The sequence below is a fragment of the Terrapene carolina genome, unplaced genomic scaffold, assembly GCF_002925995.2.
Source record: "Terrapene carolina triunguis isolate 2854851 unplaced genomic scaffold, T_m_triunguis-2.0 Scaffold132, whole genome shotgun sequence".
Lineage (NCBI taxonomy): Eukaryota > Metazoa > Chordata > Testudines > Emydidae > Terrapene > Terrapene triunguis.
This window is the reverse complement of record NW_020664483.1, coordinates 9,071,159-9,081,430: the sequence shown is the minus strand read 5'-3', so window position 1 is coordinate 9,081,430 and position 10,272 is coordinate 9,071,159. Positions and strand designations below refer to the sequence as shown.

The window sequence follows — 10,272 nt, the reverse complement described above, 5'->3', positions numbered from 1 at the left end:
TGAATGTTTTCACAGAACTATCCACAATGACTGCAAGGTCTCTTTCTTGAGAGCTAACAGCTAATTTAGAACCCATCATTTTGTATAGACAGTTGGGATTATGTTTTCCAATGTGCATTACTTTGCATTTATCAACATTTAATATTATCTGCCATTTTGTTGCCCAGTCACCCAGTTTTGTGAGATCCCTTTGTAACTCCTCACAGTCTGCTTTGGACTTAACTATCCTGATATTGTCTGCAAATCTTGCCATCTTAGCATTTACCCCTTTTTCCAGATCATTTATGAATATGAATAAGGGTGCACTGGTCCCAGTACAGATCCCTAGGGGACCCCACTACAGTAACTCCTCACTTAAAGTCATCTGGGTTAACGTTGTTTTATTATTATGTTGCTGATCAATTAGGGAACATGCTTGTTTAAAGTTGTGTAATGTTCCCTTCTGACGTCACTTGGCAGCCGTCTGCTTTGTCTACTGCCTGCAGGAAGAGCAGGCCATTGCAGCTAGCTGGTGGGGGCTTGGAACCAGGGTGGACCTGCAGCCCCCTATCAGCTCCCCACTCCCCTAAATTCCCTGTCCAGCAGCTGCCTGCAGTTCAGCTGTGTTCCTCCCCGCACTGCCATGTGCTGCTCCTGCCCTCAGCCTTGGAGCTGCTCCCTGAGACTCCTGCTTGCTGTGTGGGGGGGAGGGAAAGAAGGGGGGGGTTAATGTCAGGATGTCCCCCTCCCTCCTGCTCCTGCACCCCGCTTACCCCATCTTTCATGGGGGGGGGGGAACGGGACACCAGGGCTCAAGACGGAGGGAGCTTGGTCTAATTAACAAGGCAGTGTACTTAAGGGAAATGCGCATATCTTCCCTCCATTCCTGCTGCCTTGTGTAGAGAGAGAGTTAATCCTTGAGGGCTCAGCCAATTGCTAGTTCATCATTTACCAGTAAGGGAAATATCCCACCTTCTGACTCCTCCACCTCAACCAAGCTTCACAGTCATCATCACTATGTACCAGTATTAAATTGTTTGTTTAAAACTTATACTCTGTGTGTGTATATATATATAAAATATAGTCTTTAGTCTGGTGAAATTTTTTTCCCTGGAACCTAACCCCCTCATTTACATTAATTCTTATGGGGAAATTGGATTCGCTTAACATCGTTTTGCTTAAAGTCGCATTTTTCAGGAACATAACTACAACATTAAGCGAGGAGTTACTGTATTTACCCTTCTCTCCTCTCTGAAAACTGACTATTTATTCATTCCCTTTGTTTCCTGTCTTTTAACCAGTTACCAATCCATGAGAGGGCTTTCCCTCTTAGCCCATGAGTGCTTGCTTACTTTGTATCTGAGCCTTTGGCAAGGGACCTTGTCAAAGGCTTTCTGAAAGTCCAAGTACACTATATCAGGGGTTCTCAAACTGGGGGTTGGGACCCCTCAGGGGGGTCATGAGGTTACTACATGGGGGGTTGTGAGCTGTCAACCTCCACCCCAAACCCCGCTTTGCCTCCAGCGTTTATAATGGTATTAAATATATAAAAAAGTGTTTTTAATTTATAAGAGGGGGATCACACTCAGAGACTTGCTATGTGAAAGGGGTCACACATAATAAAGTTTGAGAGCCACTGCACTATATCCACTGGATTCCCCCTTGTCAACCACCCTCCAAGAATTCTAATAGATTGGGAGGCATGATTTCCCTTTACAAAAGGCATGTTGACTCTTCCCCCAACAAATTGTGTTCATCTATATGTCTGATTATTCTAATTCAGATAGCACTGGGGGTGGGGTGGTTTGGGGGTGAATGCAAAGAGGGCAGGGAAGTTTGGGGGTGGGTGACTACAAAGGGGACAAACAACACTAGCAATTAGGGAATATGCAGTGGGTTGGTTTGGGGGTGAATGCAAAGGGGAAAGCACTGGAGTGGGCGGTTTGAAAGGGAATGCAAAGGGAGCAGAGACAGGTTGGGGGGTGAATGTAAGGGGTGGGCACCCAGGGGCGATGGATTGGCCATTCACTGCAGGGGGCAGGACTGAGCACTGAACACCAAGCAGTGGCAACAGCTGGGGAGGTGTGCGCTGAGCAGGACGAGAGCTGGAGGCGGGGGGGTCATCGGGGGCAGGAGCCCCTGGAGGTGTGGGGGGGAGCGGTGTTTATTTTGGGAGTAGATTATATTGCAGTAGAAACAGGGGCATATCCGCCCGATCTGAACGGCCCCGGGGGGGATACTCACGCGCCAGCCCCTCCCCACACCGCGTGTGTCGCTCTCGCTCGCCTGCACCGGCTTCTCTGCCCCTATCCAAAATGGCCGCTCGGATGGAGCCTCTCTGCCCCAATCCAATATGGCGTCTCCTTGCCTCAATCCAAAATGGCGACCAAACAACCCCAGGCCTTTATTCCACCTGGAATGGCCACACGCATTGACATCCGGGTGTTTCCCTTAGTGGCCCTCCGGTGTCACGTGACCCGGGACGGCCAACGAAAGATCGGTTCTTTGCTAAAAGCAAGGAGATTTGAGTTAACCACAATTAAATCGATTGGAAAGGGGGTGGGGAGGCTTTGGGTCGATAATTCCCCCTCGCGGGAGAAGCGGATTACAAAAAGCGTATGTAATTGGCCTTCCTCCGACCGTTAGGGTTTGGATTATATAGGTGCCTACACAGATGCCCGAGGGACCTGACGACACGTTTGTAACACGTCCCGTTGTCCGGGCATTTTCCTGAGTAAAAAACAGCTTGAAATCCCCGTTAGGATATTTCCGGGAGGAGAGTCGCTCTGGGGAATCAGACAGGCGTTTGACTGAGCCACCACCTCTCCCTAGCAAAGGACCTGCACCGGCTTCTCGGACTCTCCTTGACCCTGGGTTTCTCGCGCGCGGGCAGCAGGCGTTGGCGGCTGCCGGTGGGTCGCCCCGTGAGGGGGAGTTGGCGGGTGGTGTGCGAGTGGAGGTGAGGAGGATGGGGGGGGGCGAGCGGGGCTGATGCCTCCTGGGAATGGGTAGAGGGAACAGGGCTGAGGGTTAGGGGGAGGCGGCTGGTCCCTCCCCCCCCCTTGACTTGTTCGCAGGGGGCGGGCCGTGACCCGCACTCACACCTCGCTTGTTCGCTGGGGTCCGATCCTGCACCTGTGAAGTCAATGGGAGCAGGCCCTAAACCCGCCATTCACAGACGGGGTCACCAGCTCCTCTGCTCTGACCCCCTGTGTGTGTCACAGGCCGCCCGCTGAACCTGACACGGGACGAGGCTGTTAGGGGCCACGGGCAGAGAATAGGAGGGACCAGGCTCACCAGTGTCCCAACACCCCCCCCCCCACACACACACACACGGCAGGGAAACGATTCAGTGAGATATGTGCAGATGATACTAGCAGATTACCTACGTGTGCTGCAGAGAAAGGCAGAAAAGCCCCAAGGTCCCTGCCAATCTGGGGGGAAATCCCTTTCTGACCCCTTATAGGGAGATCAGCTGGAGCATAAGCCCATGAGCAAGAGCCAGCCAGGCAAGCACCTGAAAACGAGAGAAAACTTGGAGTCACCTCAAAGCCCCAGTGGTGTCCCAACTCCCAGTCCTAGGAGCCACCCACCTGTAGGACTGTATGGCCTCTATTACTGCAGCATATGCAATATCCTGTTGGGTTTTTGTTTTGTTTTTCTTTCCCACACCTGAGCTGCAGTCCCTAGACAGTGGGGTTACAGAGAACCTGTGTGCCTGAGGCCAAAATCCAACCCAGGTCTCCTGAATCCCAGTCCAGTGCCTTTTGCAAACCACTAGATTGTAACCCCCCTCGAGATTCAAAAAAGGCACTTGGGTCACTAAAAGGCCTGGTCTACACTACGACTTTAATTCGGATTTAGCTGCGTTAATCCGAATTAACCCTTCACCCGTCCACACTACAGAGCCAGTTAATTCGAATTAAAGGGCACTTAAAATCGATTTCTGTACTCCACCTCGACGAGCGGAGTAGCGCCTAAATCGATTTTGTTAATTCGAATTAGGGTTAGTGTGGCCGCACACCACCGAATTACTGTGGTTAAAGTAATGGGGTAGTGTGGCCGCACACCACCGAATTAATGTGGTTAAAAACCGAATTAATGTGCTTAGTGTGGCCGCGCACAATCGAATTTATACAACCTGTTTCCCAAATTCGAATTATCTAAATTCGGATTAATCCTGTAGTGTAGACATACCCAAAGTTTTGTTACAATCTAAAGCAAAGAAAATCTTGCATGCACGCACTGCTCACTGTATGCCCCTTAGTGTCAAGTATTCTGTGGCAAGCTCCCAAAATACACAGTCAAGAAGGGTTGCTAAACTGCAAGGATTTAGAAACACTGCCCTTCCTTCCCCTCCCTACCTTTTTGAGTTTACAACAGCATTTCCCACATTAGTAGAGCTGGTTAATTTTTATCACGTTTTGAAATGCTATGGAGGAGGGGGAATTGAGAAATTGTTGGATTATTTTTAATCAGCTCTAGTCATGATGATAATGTTTAGCTCTCATCTGTTGCTTGTCACGTATAGATTTCAGTGTTTTACAGAAGAGGTATTTATCAGCACCAGATCCTTCTACCACACAGACATACCTATAGTGTTAGGAAGACTAACTCTATACCTGAGCAATTCTCCGAGCCCTTCATAATGCAATCTGTGGTTTAGAACAGCTCTACATTATAAACTTTTGCCCAGATAGCAATGTTGATTGGGGTGTATTTTTGTGTGTGTGACATTTCTATAGTTGCAAAAGTCTTGCGGTAGATGCAATTATACCAGCGTAAAAGTGCTTTAGGACTGTATAACTTATTTTGCTTGCCAAATTGGTATAAGCTGTACTGGCAAACATACTTCTTTCCTGCATCTACTCTAGGAGGGTTTGCAGCAATAGCTATTCCAGCAGACCTTTTCAAATGTAGACCTGGCCTTACAGTGTTTCAGGGTATTTGAAAATATTAGGACTTTGTGGGGGAAAGATCTGACTAGTTCTAGGGGTCAGGCTTATTTTATAACAGCCCTTCAAAAATCTTTCTACTCCAGAAGAGTTGCTGCTTACCTCTCCCCCTACTTTCTTTCCATCCTCCCACTCAACCCTCACCCCAAAACCACACCCAGAAAACTTGGAGGATGGTTGGGTGCAAGTGGGAGAAGTATGGAACAGGTTTTTGTGGTGGGAAGGGATTGCTAGGGAGCGTCCGCCATGCAGACCCTAGCATGCTCTCATTCAGTCAGATACATCTGCCCCTGTCCCCATGTGGCCCTGCATCCTCTCCCCTATCCCCATGAATCCTTGCACCCTCACTCACCCACTCCTTCCCCATATGCCCCTGTGACCCCACTCCCTCCATGTGTCCCTGCACACACCTTCCTTCCTATGTGTCCCTGCACCTTCTTTCCCCTGTCCCCCTGTGTCCTTGCACCCCAAATCCCATTCAGCCCCAGTCTGTTCCCCCCAGCCCTTTTGAACCCGAGTCTGACCCTCCCCCTGTAACCCCATGCTGTCTCTCCCACCATATCCCATGCCTCCTGACCTGGCCCCACAGGCAGGGTGCTGTGAGGAATGCAGCCTCTTTCTCTTTCCTGTCCTCAGCTGGGGCTACTCCTGCCTGGGAGTGGCTGCTCTGTTCTGGTGCAACAGTGGCTCCTGATGGGTGAAAGGAGTAACTGCAGCACCTTTCTGGCAGAATGTATTTTCTGTGGAAAAAAAATCTGCGTGGCACATGAATTCAGTGCATCCGCAGTGGCGCAGAATTCCCCCAGGAGTAAATATAGCACAAGACGCTTGTATTACTAAAGATAATGAGACCCTGACCGTGAGCTTAAAATCTGGGTTCTTATCAATAGTAGGACTTCCTGTGGGTATAAGAGTGTTTTGCTTGGTGGGGAAGGAGGAGAAGTATTCACTAAAACTTATAAAAGGATGCAGTAACATATATTCTGGTTAACAATACCATTCAGATAGGTGTTGAAGCTTTTGGTTTTACAGCAGAATATGTTAATGGTTGGGAATCCCCTTGAAAGGGGCAGGGATGAGGCTAGCATATATGCTCCTGTGAACTAAGCATGGGGTTGGGCAACTGGAGACCTGGATTTTATTTCTGACTGCCACTGAGGTGCAGTGATACTGGGGGGAAGTCACTTAGGATGTGTCTTCACTGCAAAGAAAACCCATAACCTTAGCAGCCAGTCCTGGAGTGTGAATCAAGTGATTTGGGCTTATACTATGTAGGTAAAAATAGCTATGTAGATATTCCCACCGAGGCTCTGAGACCCATCCCCTTCACCAGGTTTCAGAGCCCAAGCGGGAATATGTACACAGCTATTTTGTACCCCCATAGCATGAGCCCAAGTCAGTTGACCCAGCTGTTGGGGTTGTGTTTTTTTTGTTTTTTGTAGTGTAGACATACTTTTAGCATCTGTTACCATGATCTTGCAACGCTTACATGGGTGTGTATGTGTTTGCAGAATTGGGGCCAATGTGCCTCAGTATCCTCCTTTGTAAAACCATTGAAAAGCGCTTTGAGATTTATCAATGATAAGTGCAAAGTCTTATGATCCTTGCAGATCTTACAGCATTGTATACCCTTTCAGTCTTTGAAAAAGAAAAAAGTTTTACGTGCAAAACTGGTATAGTTAAAGCAGCAAAACCCCAACAAAGTGGAAGTAATTATACCAGTATAGCTTATAACTGCATGGGAAACAAGTACAGCAATTAGCATTTCTTTTTAGGTATCTGAACTGAGGTTATTTTTAAAGACAATTTTAAAGTTCACTAAGCAAGGCTTCCTTCTGTCACTTTTTGTTCTTAATCATTTGGCATGCTGCAATATAATTAAAAATATTAACATTCAGGTTTGGCTGTACTGTGCTATTATAGTGGTTGGAGAGAAATATTTCTTGGAACATGTTTAAAATAAAATGATCAACTGTCTTTACATAGGTAGATGCCAGTATGGGCCTTAAAACCATCTGGAAGGACTACAAAGTTTTGATTGTTATGGGAACTAGCCTTGGGCTGATACACTGGGGGTGGTTTAACATCAAGTCCAATTCTATGTTCCAAACAAAAAGAGAGGATTATGTACCAGAACCTGGCATTGTGACATATGTGATGCAACATGAAAGTCAAAAAAAAGGAAAATAACAGTAGTACTATATATAAAAGGTAAGTTCCCTACTTAGCCAGACTGAAATACTTAATGTAGTATATAATTCATGTGATAATCAATTTTCTAACCATTATGATCTTGTTATAGAAAACCTTTTAGCCTTTTCTGTTTAATTTTTCTGAAAGTGAGTTAACCCTACCATTATGTACTGAATACACCACATAGCAGGAGTTAGAAGGCAATTCAGTACATAAATTACTCTATACCTTTTTCTTGTGTACAGCTCCCATTCTGCTATTACACTCCAAAATCCATCAGTCTTTGTTTTCAAAACTGCAGCTAAATCCTGCTAGACTATAAGTGTTCAGCTAAGTGATTTTTATTATATGGCTTCAAGTTATTTTATTATCTTAAAAAGGCTTTTCAAGTCCATCTAATAAACGTATGCAAATCCAAGAGGGTCAACTCTACCAACAAACATGGCTGTCACATTGTAACTTCATAAAATTATGTGTTATGCAAGTTACAGTAGAATAGAGCTAGCCATTAGTACTTTGGAGGAAGATGAAGACCAAACAAATATGTTTAGAAAAACTTGTGCAGAAGATGTCTAGATAACATAGTGATGTTATATAAAAGCATAGGTAGGTATAGATACTATTGTTTTTAAGGACTTTTGGCACATAACTAAAGCACTTCATTGTTTCTGAAAAACTTTATAAGTCACCTTTAACTATAAACCCAGATATATAGGGTAAAATCTTGGTTTAATGAAGTTAATGGTAAAACTCCCATTGACTACAATGAGGCCAGGATTCCCCACTCATAGAATCAGTCCTTTCCCACTCCAGAATAGTATTTAAATTCTTACTAAGTAGGAATAAGTGAGAGATACTATTAAAGAAGTAACATTATCAGTGTTGTTATCTTAGTGATAATTAAATGTTTTAAAATGAATGTATCACTTAATCTCAACTCACAGCACAGTATATTTAAAATCCATATATTTAACATCTTGCGCAACAATTTAATTATAAAAACAACAAGGAGTCCAGTGGCACCTTAAAGACTAACAGATTTATTTGGGCATAAGCTTTCATGGGTAAAAAACCTCACTTCTTCAGATGCACGAAAGCTTATGCCCAAATAAATGTTAGTCTTTAAGGTGCCACCGGACTCCTTGTTATTTTTGTGGATACAGACTAACACGGCTACCTCCTGATACTTGACACCAATTTAATTACATAATTTTAGTCTGAATTATTTTTATTACTGGCTTGGTATTTTGTTTTCCACCAGTTTGATGTGATTTAAGGATTTAAACATGTCTTGAACAAGGTTTCAGAAGTGTAAGCCACTGAGTGCTAAAATGGTGGATGATTACAATAGCTCAAAGAATATTAATTTTAAATTTAAAAATAACCTCTTTAAACTTTGAAGTATTTAGAAGTGAGCTGAGAAAAGTGTGTAAATTTAAACATGTCAAGACGTCACAGGGCTACAAGTTAAAGGGCCATTCTATGCCCCCCGCCCCCATAAAAAAGGGAATGAGTTCCTAGACTTCTGAACACAAGAAATCATTTTGTTTTGAAGTGATTGCACATGCAGGGAGGTTGGTATTAATGCACTAGCTTCTTATCTGTATAGATCTAAAGTAAAATGAGGTTATCAAAACCAATATAGACTCATATTTTCACACAATCTGTTATAGTTGGTAAGGGCCTGCTCTTTGAAGACTTGGGTAAAATGGCATGGATATTACAAGTCATCATTGAAGAGGTTAACTGGCAGAAATGCGTGTGTTTGAGCAGTGCCTTCCCACACTATATTTAACTGTAGCAGGTTTTCTCATCTTAGTTAAAAAGTAGGGCTTTCGAATAATTGAAGTTAACTAAAAAAAATTAATTGCAATTAAAAAAATTAATCGCAGTTTTAATTACACAGTTAAACAATAGAATACTAATTGAAATTTATTACATATTTTGGATGTTTTTCTATATTTTCATATGTATTGTATTCTGTGTTGTAATTGAAATCAGTGTATATTATTATTATAAATATTTGCACTGTAAAAATGATAAACACAAAAAATAATATTTTTCAGTTCACCTCATACAAGTATTGTAGAGCAGTCTCTTTGTCCTGAAAGTGCAACTTACAAATGTAGAATTTTTGTTACATAACTGCACTCAAAAACAAAACTGTGTAAAACTTCAGAGCCTACAAGTCCACTCGGTCCTACTTCTTGTTCAGCCAATTGCTAAGACAAACAAATTTGTTTAATTTACAGGATATAATGCTGCCCTCTTTGTATTTACAGTGTCACCAGAAAGTGAGAGCTGGCATTGCAAAGTATTTACATGCCAGATATGCTAAACATTTGTATGCCCCTTAATGCTTCGGCCACCATTCCAGAGGACATGCTTCCATGTTGATGACGCTCATTAAAAAAATGTTAATTAAATTTGTGACTGAACTCCTTGGGGGAGAATTGTGTGTCCCCTGCTCTGTTTTACCCGCATTCTGCCATATATTTCATGTTATAGCAGTCTTGGATGATGACCCAGCACATGTTGACAGTCCTATTAAAAAGTACTACAGTTAAGTGTTTGTGTGTGCACGCAAACACACTGTGTTTGGGGAAAAATAAAGGTGCCAAATTAGTGGTCTTGCCTTAAATCAATGCTGATTTGCTCAGTTGTTGACTATTGACATAGATACAATCTGATTTCTCAGAAGAGACAGTCAGAGTCACTATACAATATATTGTATAAAAGGTTATACTAATATCCTGTTACTTCTTTATTGTAGGTATAATTAACCTTGAAAGTTTGCATCTGCAATCTTACCATCAAAAGAAAAGATGAGAAAAACTAGCTGGATTAAAAAGAACTGGCTGCTTGTGGCAGGACTTTCATTTCTGGGTGTCCATCTTGGTACATATTTTATACAAAGAGCTGCAAAGAACTCTGCTAAATCAGCCTTGGAAATTAAGCAAAAAGATCTTGGAGAATGAAGTAATTTTCTGCAATCATCACATATTAATTTATCACATATAGTTGTATAATTTGTTAAATATTAAACTATGAACAGCTACATGAACATAATTGTCATTCTGTATGCAAGGTTTCTCTTTTATAATGTGCTTGGATACAAAGGGTAAAAAAAATACGTCTGTGGATT

At 43.3% G+C, this 10,272-nt stretch overlaps 1 protein-coding gene across 1 annotated transcript in view; it reads right to left on the bottom strand.

The window, feature by feature from the left end:
* SLX4IP (SLX4 interacting protein) overlaps positions 1 to 2,290 on the bottom strand; it is a 125,683-nt gene extending 123,393 nt beyond the window's left edge. The window contains exon 1 of the mRNA XM_026653203.1: positions 2,224 to 2,290. The gene's annotated coding sequence lies outside the window, so the exon portion shown is untranslated. The remainder of the gene's footprint in view (positions 1 to 2,223) is intronic.
* Between the last annotated feature and the right edge of the window lie 7,982 nt (positions 2,291 to 10,272).